We start from the raw sequence: 17,600 nt of genomic DNA, 5'->3' as shown, positions 1-17,600 counted from the left end.
TGATGCATCTGTGAAAAACTTGTTGATAAAGATAATCTACATTTTATTTGTGTATCACTTTAAGTAAAATTAAAGAGTCAGTCAACAGTACTAGGAGCTCAATCAATACACTGGAAGCAGCTGGAGGGTACCGAGTTGATACCAACAGCATCATTTAATAGAGAATTATTCCTTCATAGCACAGAAAAAAGATAGAAAGAGAAATGATAGAAAAGTCCTCAAACCTGTTGTCTCTGGAAGATTGTGGCAACTGTCTAGACCAGGATAATTTAACACCAAGTTAGCCCCTCCCCGATGCCATTTCTCTGTATGTGTGCACACACACGAGACAAGTCAGACAGATGGCAATTTGGTTTTCCCCTTTTTAGAAAACAAAAAAGGGTAAAAAACAGATTTGTTTTTAGAAAAGCAAGTTAGACTATTTGCAACGAGTAGCAAAGAGCTCCTAAAGACACAAATCCCTAGAGGGTTAATGTCCCTGAGTGTGGAAGGAAAGAAACTGGACCAACTCTAAGAAAAAAATTTGAGAGGTAGAAGAATGATAAACAAATGACAAATTTTGGAGAGAGAGAGAAAGATTATGGTGATGGGGGAGCTAAGAAAGACAAAGTGCATTATGCATATGTTGGAGAGACCTTTGTTAATTATTGCTTTCTATTTAAGCTAAAATATTTCACAGGTAATATATATATAGGAAAATTAGTAGATGTATAATATTTTGACAAACCACTTCCAAAAATGTTACTAAAATCGCCCTTCTGCGCGTGCATGCTCAGTCACTCAGCCATGTCTAACTCTCTGCGACCCCATGGACTGCAGCCTGCCAGGTCTCTCTGCCCACTGAAATTTTCCAGGCAAGAATACAGGAGTGGGTTGCCATGTCCTATTCCAGGGCATCTTCCCAACCCAGGGATCACAACCTGCGTCTCTTGTGTCTCCTGCATTGTGGGTGGATTCTTTACCACTGTGTCACCTGGGAAGCCCAATACCCCCTCCACATCTTTCAAAACAGACAAGATGTACTGGAGACAATTTTTTAACATCTATGTGAACTTTAAGTTCTGATCATGAGAGACTACAACCAGAGACAACTACCGAACTTGAAACACTATGTAAATCAATTGTTCTCAGGCAAAGTACAACAGAAAGAACTAGATGCAATCCCTCTGAAAAGAGAAATGCGTGAGGTAAGCTATGCATTCATCCTTATTTTGTCCTCTTTCCAAAATGAAGTGGAGGCAAATAGAGTCCAAAAAGCAAGGCATGGTCATTCTGACTGAAGGAAACAGAAATCAATGTTTGGGGCTGCTGTGGTAACTGGAATTTGCTGGAAAGGTACCAGAGAGAGGATGTTCAGAAGAGAAACAACAGAAATCTTCACAGGATTCCACAGACTTTGGGCCAAACACGACTTTGTACAGGACAAAATTTTACAAGGACTAGAACAGAACAGTTACTGGGTGACAGTGAGTTGAATAATAATTCTAGACATAATATGGTGCTAGGAAAAACTGGCGTTTCAATCATCCACAGTGGAGAGAACCTGTTGAACATTCTGGGCATTTAGTTGACAGCCTAAAAAGGGTTTGCTTCAGAAGAGTCACAGTAAGGCCATCCTAAGCACAACCAAATTAAGTCTTAAACCAGTGCTCAACAGGATCAGGTTGACACTCTAGTAAATTAACTGTCCATTAGTATAAAATTCAGTGATCTTTAGGGAAACAAAGAAAATCTAAATTTTTAAAAACAAAGCATCTACAATACACTACCGATTATCAAAAATGACTAGATGTGTGAAGACACGAGAACATATAACATGTAACCATGAAAAAAATAGACAAAAGAAATGATCTCAAAGATGACACATGTTGGCACTGGGAAATCAAGTCTTTAAAGTAGCCATTGTAAACATACAAAAGGTTAAAAATGTACATTCCAAGACGCTAAAGAGTCAGTTACTAAGAAGTCATAATCCTCTTCCATTGTACCTAGGAACAGGATTTCAAACTACATAAAGAAAAACCTGAAAAAATCAAAGGGGAGAACTGACAAAGCCACAATTATAGTTGGCTATTTTAATACTCCTTTCTCAGTCTCTCATAGAAAAAGCAAACTAAGAAATCAGGAAGAATCTAAGACTTAACATTGCCAAGCAATTTAATCTGATTGTTATTTTTTTAATTTAAATTTATTTATTTTAATTGGAGGCTAATTACTTTGCAATATTGTATTGGTTTTGCCATACATCAGCATAAGTCTGCCATGGGTATACACATGTTCCCCATCCTGAATCCCCCTCCAACCTCCCTCCCCATACCATTCCTCTGGGTCATCCCGGTGCACCAGACCCAAGCATCCTGTAGCCTGCATCAAACCTGGACTGGCGATTTGTTTCTTATGATATTATACATGTTTCAATGCCATTCTCCCAAATCATTTCCCGCTCCCTCTCCCACAGAGTCCAAAAGACTGTCCTATACATCTGTGTCTCTTTTGCTGTCTCACATCCAGGGTTATCATTACCATTTTCTAAATTCCATATATATGTGTTAGTATACTGTATTGGTGTTTTTCCTTCTGGCTTATTTCACTCTGTATAATAGGCTCCAGTTTCATCCACCTCATTAGAACTGAGTCAAATGTATTCTTTTTAATGGCTGAGTAATACTCCATTGTGTATATGGACCACTGCTTTCTTATCCATTCGTCTGCTGATGGGCATCTAGGTTGCTTCCATGTCTTGGCTCTTATAAACAGTGCTGCGATGAACATTGGGGTACATGTGTCTCTTTCAATTCTGGTTTCCTCAGTCTGTATACCCAGCAGTGGGATTGCTGGGTCATAAGACAGTTCTATATCCAGTTTTTTAAGGAATCTCCACACTGTTCTCCATAGTGGCTGTACTCGTTTGCATTTCCACTAACAGTGTAAGAGGGTTCCCTTTTCTCCACACCCTCTCCAGCATTTATTACTTGTAGACTTTTGGATCGCAGCCATTCTGACTGGCGTGAAATGGTACCTCATTGTGGTTTTGATTTGCATTTCTCTGATAATGAGTGATGTTGAGCATCTTTGTTTTTATGGATACTATACCCAGCACCTACAGGGCTTCCCCTGTGGCTCAGACAGTAAAGCATCTGCCTACAGTGCGGGAGACCGGGGTTCAATCCCTGGGCCGGGAAGTTCTCCTGGAGAAGGAAATGGCAACCCATTCCAGTATTCCTGCCTGGAAAATCCCATGGATGGAAGAGCCCGGTAGGCTACAGTCCATGCGGTCGCAAATAGTCGGACACGACTGAACGACTTCACTTCACTTCACTTCACTTACCGAGCACCTAGAGAATACTCTCTTTTAAAATGCACATGTAATAGTCACCAAGATAAATCATGTGCTGAGCCAAAGGAAAAAAAAAAAAAAAAGAACTCTCAAAATGTAACAGGATTAAAATCATGTGAATTATGTTCTCAGATCATAATAAAAATTAAAGTAAAAATCAATGAACACAAAATATCAAATATTTGAAAATACTGAAATATTTGAAAGGTAAGCAATACCTTTATAATAATTCATAAGTCCAAAAAGAAAACATAGATTAATTAGGAAACACTGTTAACTAAATAATAATGAAATCACAACAGATAGAAGTTTGTGTGATACTGCTAAAGTGGTGCTTAAAGGGAACTTTGCAGCTCTATATTGGAAAAGAATTAAAGTAAGTTTCAACTAAAGCTATAAAAAGATTAAATTAAATTCACATAAATAAAAGGGAGAAAATAATAAATATAAAAGCAGCAATCAGAATATAAACAAAAAGTGAAACAGAATATAAACACTAAAGATAACTAACAGAGTCAAAAGTGGATTCCTTGAAAAGATTAATAAAATTGATAAACCTGTAACTAGACTGATCAAAAATAAAAAAGGGAAAAATAGTAGTATAAAAATGAAAGAGGGTATCACTAGGGAAACTGCAGACATTAAATTTCCAAAAGATAGTATCGTTAAAAATTTTTACGCTATTTTTTTCAAACTGGGCAGGGACTTCCTTAGTAGTCCAGTGGTTAAGAATCCACCTTCCAATGCAGGGGACACAGATTTCCCTGCTTGGGGAAATAAGATCCTACATGCTATGGGGTGACCAAGCCAACATGCCTGAACTGCTGAGCCCACATGCCACAACAAAAGATTCTACATGATGCTTGGAAGATCCCATGTGCCACCACCAAGACCCAACACATCCAACAATAAATAAGACAAGCAAAAGCTGGACAACTTGGGAAAAACGCAAGAAAAAAATTGGGGGGAGGAGACACAAGTTGCCAAAACAGATACAAGAAGTTAGAAAATCTGAGTATTACCACATCTCTCTGAATTTGTAACTAGAAGTTTTCTCCCAAGGAAAATTCCAGGCTAATCTCGAGTGTCTAATGAATGCTCCTAGCATGTAAAGAAGAAATAATACTAATTCTACACAATTGTTTTCAGAAAACAGAAGGAGAAAAAACATTTTGCAATTCATTTTATAAGGTTAGGATAATCTTGATCCCTAAACCAGATAAGGACATTACAAAAATAAATTTACAAAGCAATACCTCTCATGAATAGACATAAATTTCCCTAACAAGCTATTAGTCATTTAAATTTAACAATGTATAAAAAAGAAATATAGCCAAGTGAAATTCTTCACAGGAAGGCACAGTTAGTTCAACATTTAAAAATCAATGGATACAGTTAACCACATAAGCATGAAAAGAGAAAATTATATGATCATTTCAGTAGGTACAGAAAAAGCATTAAAAAAAAAATCAATGTCTTCATGATAAAAAAAAAAAAAAATTAACAGGGTTTCCCTGATGGCTCAGTGGTAAAGAGTCAGCGATGAAGAGCCAATGCAGGAGACACTGGTTCAGTGATGGGCAAAGATTTCACATGCTGTGGGGCAACTAAGCCTGTGTGCCACAACTATTGAGCCTGTGCTCTAGAGCCTGGGAACCACAAGTCCTGAGCCCACGTGTCACAGCTATGGAGCCCACGCACCTGCGTTCTGCAACAGGAGAGAAGCCACTGTGGTTAGAAGCCCAGGCCCACAGCTAGAGAGCAGCCCGTTGGCCCCAACTAAAGAAAAGCCTACACAGCAACAAGGACCCAGCACAGCCCAGAACGAAAGAAATAACTTTTATCAACTAGTAAATTAGGAATAGACTGTAATAAGAAATATTTGTAGAAACCTACAGTTAAAATTATGTTTGAAGGTAAAAAACTGAATGCTGTCTTAACATTGGGAACAAGCAAGGATGTTCACTCACCACTTCTAGTCAGCATTTTTCTTGAGATTCTAGTCAATGAAACAATGCAAAACAAAAATACGTAAGAACTGAAAAAAAAAAAAAACAAACCTAAAACGCTTCCATATTTAAATATAATAAATTATTTACATTGAAAATACCAAAAGGTCTATAAAACAATTCTTAGAATTATTAGGTACTTTTAGAAAGATTTATAGGATACCAATACAAGTCAAATACAAAAATCAATTGCTTTTTTCTGGGATTTAGCAATGAGTACTTAGAAAATGAGACATAAAACCATCCTAAATAAAAATATGAAAAATATGGTACTCAGAGAGAAGCAATAGCATAAATGTAAGAGTTCTTCATTAAACTACTAATCATAGCAGAGAAAAAATTAAAGAACACCTGGACTAAAAGAGAAATATACATCAATAAATTGGAAAACTTAATACTGTTAAAATATTATGCTTATCCAAACTGATCTGTAAATTGAATGCAACCCCAATCACAATCCCAGCAGGATTTTTAAAGTTTGTTTTGCTTTTAGAAACTGGTCAGCAATACATAAACTGTGAACTTCCAGATGTTCAAGCTGGTTTAAGAAAAGGCAGAGGAACCAAAGATCAAATTGCCAACATCCACTGGATCATGGAAAAAGCAAGAGAGTCCCAGAAAAACATCTATTTCTGCTTTATTGACTATGCCAAAGCCTTTGACTGTGTGGATCACAATAACTGTGCATAATTCTTCAAGAGACGGGAATACTAGAGCACCTGACCTGCCTCTTGAAAAACCTATATGCAGGTCAGGAAGCAACAGAACTGGACACGGAACAACAGACCGGTTCCAAATAGGAAAAGGAGTACGTAGAGGCTGTATACTGTCACCCTGCTTATTTAACTTCTATGCAGAGTACATCATAAGAAACACTGGGCTGGAAGAAGCACAAGCTGGAATCAAGTGCAGGGAGAAATATCAATAACCTCAGATATGCAGATGACACCACCCTTATGGCAGAAAGTGAAGAGGAACTCAAAAGCCTCTTGATGCAAGTGAAAGAGGAGAGTGAGAAAGTTGGCTTAAATCTCAACATTCAGAAAACGAAGATCATGGCATCCAGTCCCACCACTTCATGGGAAATGGGGAAACAGTGGAGACAGTGTCAGACTTTATTTTTCTGGGCTCCAAAATCACTGCAGATGGTGACTGCAGCCATGAAATTAAAAGACACTTACTCCTTGGAAGAAAAGTTATGACCAACCTAGAGAGCATATTCAAAAGCAGAGACATTACTTTGCCAACAAAGGTCCGTCTAGTCAAAACTATGATTTTTCCAGTGGTCATGTATGGATGTGAGACTTGGATTGTGAAGAAAGCTGAGCGCTGAAGAATTGATGCTTTTGAACTGTGGTGTTGGAGAAGACTCTTGAGAGTCCCTTGGACTGCAAGGAGATCCAACCAGTCCATTCTAAAGGAGATCAGCCCTGGATGTTCTTTGGAAGGAATGATGCTAAAGCTGAAACTCCAGTACTTTGGCCACCTCATGCGAAGAGTTGACTCATTGTAAAAGACTCTGATGCTGAGAGGGATTGGGGGCAGGAGGAAAAGGGGACGACAGAGGATGAGATGGCTGGATGGCATCACCGACTCGAAGGACGTGAGTTTGAGTGAACCCCAGGAGCTGGTAATGGACAGGGAGGCCTGGCATGCTGCAATTCATGGGGTCGCAAAGAGTCGGACACGACTGAATGACTGAACTTAACTGACTGAAATTGATTCCAAAATGTATATTAAAATACAAAACATCTAGAAAACTAATCTTGAAAAAGGACCAATAGGTTGGATAGTTTATACTACTTGATTTCAAGAAAATAGTATAGCTTTATAGTAATCAAGCTAGTGTAGTACTGGCAAAAGGACAGATAAGCTGATCAAATGAAAAGCATAGAAATTGCAGAAATAAACCCACACAGACTTAAAATCATAAACCTAAAAGCAAAGGCTAAAATGTTAATACATGTAGAGAAATTATTTCTTTGCCAACTTGAGTTAAGCAAACACTTCTTAGGAAACAGAAAGCACTAACTATAAAAAGAAAATGACAACTTAGATTTCATTCAAATTAAAAACATCTGTTCACTGGAGACACCATTAAGAATTTTAATAAGTAAGCAACAGACCAGGAGGAAATCTTTGCAAAATATGTATCAGAAAAATAACTTGTTTCCAGAATATATACATAAATCCTCTCTAAGTCACTTCAGTCGTGTCCGACTCTGCACGACCCCATAGATGGCAGCCCACCAGGCTTCCCTGTCCCTGGGATTCTCCAGGCAAGAAAACTGGAGTGGGTTGCCATTTCCTTCTCCAGTGCATGAAAGTGAAAAGTGAAAGTGAAGTCACTCAGTCGTGTCTGACGCAGCGACCCCATGGACTGCAGCCCACCAGGCGCCTCCGTCCATGGGATTCTTCAGGCAAGAGTACTGGAGTGGGGTGCCATTGCCTTCTCCATACATAAATCCTACAAATCACTAATAATATGAGACAACTTCATGTGAAAAATTGGTAAAAGATTGATCAGATACTTCACATAGGAAAATATACAAATGATCAGTTAGACATGAAAAATCCTTAACATCATCAATTATCAGGGAAATGAAAATTAAAACCAAAATGCAATACCACTATAAACATATCATGATGATTCAAATTGAAAACAATGATAATATAAAGTGTTGGTGGGAATAACCAGAGCTCTCACACATTGCTAGTGAGAGGGTAAAATGTTACAGCCTTTGGAAAATAGCAGTGATATTTCTTATAAAGTTAATCAAATTCCTACCTATGCCCCATCATGGAATGGGAAAGACTAGAAATTTCTTCAAGAAAATAAGAGATACCAAGGGAACATTTCATGCAAAGATGGGCACAATAAAGGACAGAGATGGTATGGATCAAACAGAAGCAGAAGATATTAAGAAGAGGTGGCAAGAATACACAGAAGAACTGTACAAAAAAGATCTTCATGACCCAGGTAACTACAATGTGTGTGTGTGATCTACGGTGTGAACTACGGTGTGATCACTCATTTACAGCCAGACATACCATATGCACGGTCAAGTGAGCCTTAGGAAGCATCGCTACAAACAAAGCTAGTGGAGGTGATGGAATTCCAGTTGAGCTATTTCAAGTCCTAAAAGATGATGCTGTGAAAGTGCTGCACTCAATATGCCAGCAAATTTGGAAAACTCAGCAGTGGCCACAGGACTGGAAAAGGTCAGTTTTCATTCCAATCCCAAAGAAAGGCAATGCCAAAGAATGCTCAAACTACCACAGAAATGCACTCATCTCACATGCTACCAAAGTAATGCTCAAAATTCTCCAAGCCAAACTTCAACAGTATATGAACTGAGAACTTCCAGATGTTCAAACTGGATTTAGAAAAGGCAGGGGAACCAGAGATCAAATTGTGGATCACAAATTCTCTTTAAGAATTTTCCAGTTTGTCATGATCCACACAGTCACAGGCTTTAGTGTAGTCAATAAAGCAGAAGTAGTTATTTTTTTTAGGAACTCTCTTGCTTTTGTGATGATTCAACAGATGTTGGCAATTTGATCTCTGGTTCTTAAAGAGATGGGAATACCAGACCACCTGACCTGCCTCCTGAGAAATCTGTATGCAGATCAAGAAGCAACAGTTAGAACTGGACATGGAACAACAGATTGGTTCCAAATAGGGAAAGGAGTACATCAAGGCTGTATATTGTCACCCTGTTTATTTAACTTGTAGGCAGAGTACATCATGTGAAAGGCTGGACTGAATTGAAGCACAAGCTGGAATCAAGATTGCCAGGAGAAATATCCATAACCTCAGATATGCAAATTACACCACCTTTATGATAGAAAGCAAAGAAAAACTAAAGAGCCTCTCGATGAAAGTGAAAGAGGAGAGTGAAAAAGTTGGCTTAAAACTCAACATTCAGAAAACTAAGATCATGGCATCCAGTCCCATCATCTCATGGCAAATAGATGGGGAAACAATGAAAACAGTGACAGACTTTATTTTGGGGGCCTCCAAAAATCACTGCAAATGGTGCCTGCAGCCATGAAATTAAAACACCCTTGCTCCTTGGAATTTAGCTATGACCAACCTAGACAGCATATTAAAAAGCAGAGACATTACTCTGCCAAGAAAGGACGATCTAGTCAAAGCTATGGTTTTTCCAGTAATCATGTATGGACGTGAGAGTTGGACTATAAAGAAAGCTGAGTGCTGAAGAATTGATGCTTTTGAAATGCGGTGTTGGAGAAGACTCTTGAGAGTCTCTTGGACTGCAAGGAGATCCAACCAATCCATCTGCAAAGAAATCAGTCCTGAATATTCGTTGGAAGGACTAATGCTGAAGATGAAACTCCAGTACTTTGGCCACCAGATGCGAAGAACTGATTCATTGGAAAAGACCCTGATGCTGTGAAAGACTGAAGGAAGGAGGAGAAGGGGATGACAAAGGATGAGATGATTGGATGGCATCACCAACCCGATGGACATGAGTTTGAGTAAGCTCTGGGAGTTGGTGATGGACAGGGAAGCCTGGCGTGGTGCAGTCCATGGGTGGCAAAGAGTCAGACACGACTCAGTGACTAAACTGAACGGAACTGATGCCCCATCAATTTCCCGTGGGGGGGGGGGGGGCACGCGGGGGGAGTGTGTGTGTGTGTGTGCGTGCGCACGCGCGCTCTCAGTTGTATCCTATTCTTTGCGACCCCTATAGACTGTAGCCTGCCAGGTTCCAATGTCCCTGGAATTCTCCAGGTAGGAATATTGGAGCAGGTTGCCATTTCCTACCCCAGGCGATTTTCCCAATCAAACCCATGTCTCTTGCATGCTGCTTTGGCAAGTGGATTCTTTACCACTGCACCACCTAGGTATATACCTGAGATACAGGCTTCCCTAGTGGCTCAGTGGTAAAGAGTCCACCTGCCTGCCAATGCAAGAGACAGGGGTTCAATCCCTTATCCAGGAAGATCCTACAAGCCCATGTGCCACAATTACTCGAACCCATGCTCCACAACAAGATAAGTCACTACAATGATAAGACCATGTACTGCCAATGAAGAGTAGCCCCACTCACTGCAACTAGAGAAAAGCCCTTGCAGCAATGAACACCCAGCACAGCCAAAACAAATAAATAAATAAAATTATATAAAAAAATAAATATATATCCACAAATATTTGTACAATAATGTTCATAGTATTTATTTATTTAGAATTTATTCATAAGTTGATATGAAGTTAATAATTTGTATTATTTATTTATAGTATTAATAAGTTCTAAATGGAAACAATCCAAACATATGTCAAAATGAAAATAAGTAAATAAATTGTGGTATATTCAAACAGACTACTCTGAAGTGACATGAAAGAATGAACCACTGTTATATGCAACAACATGGATGAATCCCAAAAATATGCTGAGCACCAGAAACAAGACCCCAAATTATGCTTACTGTATAATTTCATTTATATGAAGATCCAGAACAGGCAAAACTACTTTATGGATTTACATTTCACAGCAGTAGCTTCCTGTGGGAGAGGGAGCTGACCGGGAATGGACAAGAAAGAATTGTCTGGGAGGAAGGGAAAATTCTATCATCTGGAAAATGTTTTAGACTAGATTTACATGAATTTTTCAAAATCTTCAAATGATACCCTTAAGATTTTTTGCATTTCACTGTGTGTAAATTTTGCATTCATACAATTTTTAAAAAGAAAATTTTGTCTATGCATGATTTGCTCTAAGACCAGTTCTTTCTGAAAAACTAACAATGTCACTGCAAGCTCAAACAAGGTGCTTTCTTCACTTCTTTCAAGGCTTTGGTTTTGCACTGGTACCTGATCTTGACCATATTTTGTAAATTCAATTAACAAATGTTTTTGAAACATTACTAATTGTTTCTCTAAATTATATGACTTTTGTCACACTTTTCGACCACTTGATGAATAACAACTCCTTCTTTCTCTCAAGAATCTGGTTGGTAGCAAGAAGTAGTTTTAGTGAGCATTAGTTATTTCTTGAGGCATTAATTAACTCATCTCTGAATATCCTGCAGTTCAGTAATAAATCTCTGCCATTAAAGCATAATTTCCTATGTCCTTGAGCTTGGGCAGTTTTCTCCTCTGTATTTTGATTTGTACTTTGCCCACAATCTAAAACAACTTCTCCTTTTTTGCATTTCTCATTCATTCAATAAATATTTATTGCATAGCGACCATGGGTCAGGTGGTGGGTGAGTGTATGCAGGGTGGTAACCTAGATAGCATATACAAAGCAGAGACATTACTTTGCCAACAAAAGTCTGTCTAGTCAAGGCTATGGTTTTTCCAGTAGTCATGTATGGATCTGAGAGCTGGACTGTGAAGAAAACTGAATGCCAAAGAATTAATGCTTTTGAACTGTGGTGTTGGAGAAGACTCTTGAGAGTCCCTTGCACTGCAAGGAGATCCAACCAGTCATACTAAAGGAGATCAGTCCTGGGTGTTCATTCCAAGGACTGATGTTGAAGCTGAAACTCCCAATACTTTGGCCACCTCACGCGAAGAGCTGACTCACTGGAAAAGACCCTGATGCTGGGAGAGATTGGGGGCAGGAGGAAAAGGGCCTGACAGAGGATGAGATGGCTGGATGGCATCACCGGCTCGATGGACGTGAGTTTGAGTGAACTCTGGGAGTTGGTGATGGACAGGGAGGCCTGGTGTGCTGAGATTCATGGGGCTGCAAAGAGTTGGACACGACTGAGTGACTGAACTGAACTGAACTGAAGCATCTGATGGGAAAAAAAGCAGATAATGTCTCATTGTTCCTTGAGTTTACAGTCTGGAGTGTCTGGGTTCAGACAAATCAGATAATCCCACAGGAATATGTGTAATCAGATCTGTAAAACAGCACAGTGCATGTACTGGAATAAAAGTGAAGTGGTACATGACAGCATTTAACCAGCAGGTGTCATTTACACTGTAACAAGCAGACTTTGATGAGATTCATTTTTAACTGAAATCAAGAGATTTTATAAGAGCAAATTAGGAACTACAGATGAGATGGTGGGTGGATGGGTTTCAGGCAGAGGGAGTGGCATGTCCAAAGTCACTAGACCTGGAGGGATCACAACATTAACTAGAACCCAAAGAAGGCCAAGAGTACAGGTGAGCAAAGAGTGCAGGGTAAGATAAAGCTGGATAAGCAGACATGCTAAGTATTTCAGTCTTTGTCTCTAAACAGCAGGAAGCCACCCAGGGAGTTTAAGCATATGTGTGGGGATAAGCAAGAATTTTTAAATAGATTTGAAAATATCACTTTATCAGTCACACCTTTTCAAGGCTGTTTTACATACTTTGTTGTTGCTGTTTAGTCACAAAGTCATGTCTGAGTCTTTTGAGACCCTGTAAACTGTAGCCTCAGAGAAGGCAATGGCATCCCACTCCAGTACTCTTGCCTGGAAAATCCCATGGATGGAGGAGCCTGGTAGGCTGCAGTCCATGGGGTCGCTGGGAGTCGGATACAACTGAGCAACTTCACTTTCACTTTTCATTGTCATGCATTGGAGAAGGAAATGGCAACCCACTCCAGTGTTCTTGCCTGGAGAATCCCAGGGATGGAGGAGCCTGGTGGCTGCCGTCTATGGGGTCACACAGAGTCGGACACGACTGAAGTGACTTAGCAACAAACTGTAGCCTGCCAGGCTCCTCTGTCCATGAGACTTCCCAAGCAAGAATACTGGAGTGGGTTGCTATCTCCTTCTCCAGGGAATTTTCCCAACCCAGGGATCAAACTTGCATCTCCTGCATTGGCAGGTGGATTCTTTACTACTGAGCCATTTTATCTACTACCTCCTCCATTGAGTCTTCTCCCTCAAGCAGAGGTGATTTCTGTTTCCTCTGAATACCCACAGACATTTTCTGTATCCCTTGTAGAATCCCCACTTACACCAGGCTTGTACTATTGCTTACTTGTTTTTTAATCTCTGGTGGCGCAGAAGGTAAAGAATCTGCCTGCAATTCAGGAGACTTGGGTTTGATCACTGGGTCAGGAAGATCCCCTGGAGAAGGGAATGGCTACCCACTCCAGTATTCTTGCCTGGAGAATTCCATAGAAGAGAAGCTTGGAGGGCTACAGTCCATACAGTCCATGGGGTCACAAAGAGTCAGACACAGCTGAGTGACTAACACTTTCACTTATCTCTACACCATAAAATGTTGGAAGTCTGAGGATTCTCATATCACCTTAATACTCCGCTATCCTAACAGTGTACTAGAGGTCCTATGTATTTGTTGTCAAATCTATGTAAAACAGTAGGGAGAGATGTACTGGTTTATTCTTATCTGGAAATCCAGGATAATGAGCCAGAGCATGCCCTTACCTGGAGTAGTAAGTGTTGCCGTGAGAATGGAACGTACGGCAGTGAGGTCGGTTATCTCTCATGAGAGATCTACTGTCTTCCCAACAGACCCACACAGTCAGGAGGACCTCGGGGCCATCATCTCATTCCAATTAAGCTCTGGATGTCTGGGACTTTGACTTCTGGTACATGCAAGGGAATTAGACTCTGGGGAGCTGACTCACTGTAACCTAATGCAGAAATAACATATTTTTTTTAAGATGCTACTTTCATTTACAAAAACCAGTTATGACTTGTGTTCACTGATTGGTAGATTATAGGTGAATATATTTTTTGAAAATGCTCAGAAAACCAAATCATAGGCAGCAAAGCAAAAGAATCAAAGAAAAATAAGTTAATTGTCTCGTCTGAATGGCCAGAGCTACCAAGCTGTCCCACTAGGTATGTAACAAGGGCCACATCACCACAATTGTTAGCAAAGGCAGATCAGTCCAAGACTGTAGAGTAGAAGGACATCTGTTCATCTCCCTGAAAGAGTACCAAAATCACAACTAGCTATTGAACCACCATCAAAAGAAGGATGCTGGAACCCACCAAAAAAAAGATACCCCATGTCCAAAGACAAAGAAGAAGCCTCAATGAGACAGTAGGACAGATGCAATTACAATAAAATCAAATCCCATACCTGCCAGGTGGGTGACCCACAAACTGGAGAATAACAATACCAAATAAGTTCTCCCACTGTTGTGAAGGTTCTTAGCCCCATGTCAGGCTTCCCAGTCTGGGGATCTGCTAAAGCGACTAGGAATCTCCAGGGAATCTGACTTTGAAGGCTAGTGGGATTTGATCTCAGGGCTTTCACAGGACTGGGGGAAACAGAGACTCCACTCTTGGAGGGTACAAACAAAATCTTGTGTGCGCTAGGACCCAGGGGAAAGGAGCAGTGACCAGACAGGAGACTGAATCAGACCTATCTGCTGATATTGGAGGGTTTCCTATGGTGGCATGGGTTGGCAGTGGCTTGCTGCAGGGAGATGAGTACTGGCAGCAGCAATCCTGGGAGATCCCCCTTGGTGTGAGCCCTCTTGATACCACAGAACTTGTAGACTCCAGGACTGGGTTGCCTCAGGCCAAGTAACTAAAAGGGAGGGAGTGCAGCCCCACTCATCAGCTGACAATTCAATTATAGTTTTACGGAGCACAGCTCTGCTCACCAGAGCAAAACCCAGTTTTCCCAACCACCAGTCCCTTCCTTCAGGGAGCTTACACAAGACTCTTAGCCTCATCTACCAGAGGGATGACAGAAAGATCAAGAAAAACTACACTCCTGCAGCCTCCAGAATGAAAATCACATCACAGAAAGTTATTAAATTGTTAAAGTTAAAATGTAAATACAGAGAATTATGAACCAGATGAAGGGACAAGATAAAACCCCAGAAGAACAATTAAATGAAGGGGAAATAGACAACTTTCCAGAAAAAGAATTCAGAATAGTGATAGTGAAGATGATCCAGGATCTCAGAAAAATAATGGAGAGGATGCAAGAAATGTTTACCAAAGACCTAGAAGAACTAAAGAACAGAGATGAACAATACACTAGAAGGAATCAATAACAGCGTAACTGAGGCAGAAGAATGGATTAAGTGACCTGGAAGACAGAAAGGTGGAAACCATTGCCGCAAAACAGAATACAGAAGGAAGAGTGAAAAAAAAAAAAAAAAAAAAAAAAAAAACGAAGACAGCCTAAGAGACTGCTGGGACAACATTAAAGGCAGCAACATTATCATTATGGGGTCGCAGAAGAAGTCAGAGACAAAGGATTTGAGAAAACATTTGAAGAGAAAATAGCTAAAAACTTCCCTAGTATGGGAGAAGTGAATTCTTGAATATCTCTTTTTCTGAACCAGTATGAAATGATTTAATAATTTATCTCTGAGAGGCAATCTTATTTCTTTACTTCCATGTTCTTGAGCATAGACAAGTTTCCTCACTATTCTTTATTAGAAGAAAGCTATACTTATTTTGAGTAGGAATAATATCTTTTCAGTAGTCACTTCAAGCAATAGTTCCTAAAAGTGCAATAAAGTGTCTCAATAGCTCAAAAGAGTCAATTAAGAATCCTAGAGCCTAAATTCAGTTCAGTTCAGTTCAGTCGCTCATTCGTGTCCAACTCTTTGCAGCCCCATGAATCTCAGCACACCAGGCCTCCCTGTCCATCACCAACTCCCAGAGTTCACTCAGACTCACGTCCATCGAGTCAGTGATGCCATCCAGCCATCTCATCCTCTGTCGTCCCCTTCTCCTCCTGCCCCCAATCCCTCCCAGCATCAGAGTCTTTTCCAATAAGTCAACTCTTTGCATGAGGTGGCCAAAGTACTGGAGCTTCAGCTTTAGCATCATTCCTTCCAAAGAACACCCAGGGCTAATCTCCTTCAGAATGGACTGGTTGGATCTCCTTGCAGTCCAAGGGACTCTCAAGAGTCTTCTCCAACACCACAGTTCAAAAGCATCAATTCTTCGGGGCTCAGCTTTCTTCACAGTCCAACTCTGACATCCATACATGACCACTGGAAAAACCACAGCTTTGACTAGACAGACCTTTGTTGGCAAAGTAACGTCTCTGCTTTTCAATGTTCTATCTAGGTTGGTCATAACTTTTCTTCCAAGGAGCAAATGTCTTTTAATTTCATGGCTGCAGTCACTATCTGCAGTGATTTTAGAGCCCAAAACAATAAAGTCTGACACTGTTTCCCCATCTATTTCCCATGGAGTGATGGGACCAGATGCCATGATCTTCATTTTCTGAATGTTGAGCTTTAAGCCAACTTTTTCACTCTCCTCTTTCACTTTCATCAAGAGGCTCTTTAGTTCTTCAATTTTTGCCATAAGGGTGGTGTCATCTGCATATCTGAGGTTATTGATATTTCTCCTGGAAATCTTGATTCCAGCTTGTGCTTCTTCCAGCCCAGTGTTTCTCATGATGTACTCTGCATAGAAGTTAAATAAGCAGGGTGACAGTATACAGCCTGGACGTACTCCTTTTCCTGTTTGGAACCAGTCTGTTGCTCCACGTCCAATTCTAACTGTTGCTTCCTGACCTGCATATAGGTTTCTCAAGAGGCAGGTTATGAGAGCCACAGTTTTAACCTTCAGCATATGGAGGTTAAACTCACACACTTTATGAAATATCTGGCATTAGTTAGAGTGTCAGCATATCCATATGTCAATTAGAACAAGCTTGTTTATTTTGCTGTTCATTTCTCTGAGAAGCTAGTAATTACAGATACATGTTAACATATTACACTATGTGGTAATATGTGAGTGTGTGCTAAGTTGCTTTGGTTATGACCAACTCTTCACAATCCTTTGGACTGTAGCCTGCCACACTTCTCTGTCCATGAGATTCTCCTGGCAAGAATACTGGAGTGAGCTGCCATGCCGTCCTTCAAGGGATCTTCCTGATCCAGAAATTGAACCTGCATCTCTTACGTCTCCTGCTTTGGCAGGCAGGTTCTTTACCACTAGTGCCACTGGGAAGCCCTTGTGGCAATACATTTCACTATAATTATGTATTTGTTAAATTTGTCTTTATATATTTAGGTGATATCTTATTAGGTAATTATAAATTTAGGATTATTAGACATTCCTGAAGAATATGAATCATAATATTGTTACTCTCTTTATATCTAGTAATGCATTTTGCCTTAAAGCCTACCTAGCCTGATTCTAACAACACATGCTATATTTTTTGGTCTATCTTTTGTCACCCTAGTAAATACTGTCCACTTACACTTTAGATATTTTTCTTATGAATGGCACATTGCTGTGCTTTTAATCTAGTCATATAATCTTATTCTCAAAATATGATTTTCAAATTGCAGTCTGAGCCCCTGAGGGTATCCAAGAAACTCTGA

Source organism: Bubalus kerabau, unplaced genomic scaffold (assembly GCF_029407905.1).
Source record: "Bubalus kerabau isolate K-KA32 ecotype Philippines breed swamp buffalo unplaced genomic scaffold, PCC_UOA_SB_1v2 scaffold_50, whole genome shotgun sequence".
Taxonomy (NCBI): Eukaryota; Metazoa; Chordata; class Mammalia; order Artiodactyla; family Bovidae; genus Bubalus; species Bubalus kerabau.
This window is presented reverse-complemented; position numbering follows the sequence as displayed.